Source organism: Notothenia coriiceps, unplaced genomic scaffold, assembly GCF_000735185.1.
Source record: "Notothenia coriiceps isolate Sejong01 unplaced genomic scaffold, NC01 NC01_scaffold00026421, whole genome shotgun sequence".
Classification (NCBI taxonomy): domain Eukaryota; kingdom Metazoa; phylum Chordata; class Actinopteri; order Perciformes; family Nototheniidae; genus Notothenia; species Notothenia coriiceps.
In genome coordinates, this window is record NW_011359122.1 from 1,755,453 (window position 1) to 1,757,041 (window position 1,589).

Genomic DNA, 1,589 nt, shown 5'->3' on the forward strand with positions numbered 1-1,589 from the left:
GCTTGGGCTGTGCTGGTGATGCAGCGTCTACATTTAGAGCGTCTGATTGTCGACCATGGTTCAAGGCAGCTGGTGTCCCCACTCTTACACTCATGACAGAACCATATCACCTGTCCTATGCCTCTGGCGCCCAGAACTGAACAACTCAGGGAAGATATCTCTCTTTTTCTTCCTGGGTACGTGACGTGACATACCAAGGTGGCCAAAATCGCTGGTGGTATTGCTCGACATCACACCGCATCTCTTCTCATGTATATGTGGTTTTTGATAATGGATTCACCAGGTGATTTTGGTTACATTTTTGGTGATTACATGTTAACGCGGTGATCGAGGCCTGTGGCAAGTTGCTTTGTGTTTCTTGCGATGGGCGAGCGAAACTGTGACGCGCTGGGGGTGGGGTGCCTAGTGGGAAACCTTGCAAGGCGAAACTGTGGCGCTCTTACACTGTAAGGCTGCGCCAACGTTTGGGGGTGCGGGTGCCTAAGTGGGACTCACCAGATGGGGGCCGCAGCCCCCTCAGCACCCCCCCGTCTTCCCACGTCAAACTTCGCGATGTCTCACAGACCCCACGCAGCAAGCAGGAAATGAAACCCAGAGCTCACACTGTCCGCTACTCGCAGTCAGCGAGCCGCCGCAACGTCCCGCCAACACGGCAACCCAGGAACCCACGCGCATTCTCATCCGTTTGCACATTACTGGTGTCAATTTCCTGGGTTGCTAACAAAAAAAAACTGATGTTCCGGCTGTACAAGGTAGTGCGACCTCATCAACATAGTGGGCAAGGTGACCAATCAGAGCCACAGTGGGCTCATAGGGAGGGGGGGGGCGGGGCAGGAGCTCTAACAACGCCGTTCAGGACAGAGAGTGAATACACATACTAATACAGAAGATGCTGTATGAGAACACCAAATGTGGAGTTTGGAACATTGAACAATGTAAATCTATTCTAGTAGACCCTCAACAAGTGGGAATATAATCAGTAGAAAGGCCATGACAGGGACCTTTAAAAGAAGTTTTTGGTTATTTTGGGTGGATTATGATAATTCTAGGCCACTATAAACCAGGCTCGACATTTATAATTGGCTTGCATGGGCCCGGAAGCACTATTTAGACACCCCGGGCCAGCATAACGTACTTTCCACTTGCCCGCTCGGGCCACAAAAAATATTGCTTTAAAAAAAAAAAGAATTGTCCTGTGGTATTGGTATTTTGACTAGCAATTTAGTTAAATTGTTTCGTTTATTAACGTTACAACATAGCGTTTCGTGAGGCGGTTGTCGTTGTTGGGTGAAAAGCAAACAGCTGTTTGCTGCGGAGCGGAGCGCGAGCAGGCTCCCGTGAGCGGGAGCGACTCCTTCACTACAGACTATCGCACCACCTAACCATTCGCCATTAATGTTTTTAATACCAGCGGTAACCGGCCAAGCGCCGGGCAAAAAACAATCTTCAAATAAAAGAAAGTCACCGGAGGAGTTAAAGGAGAGTGACAGGGAGTATGAGAAGAAGAGGGAGAGAACGTTTCAGCCAGCTTGATCGATGGAGTTGGCTTCTAGTGCAGTGACGCTTCCTAAAAACCTTTTTATAATCTA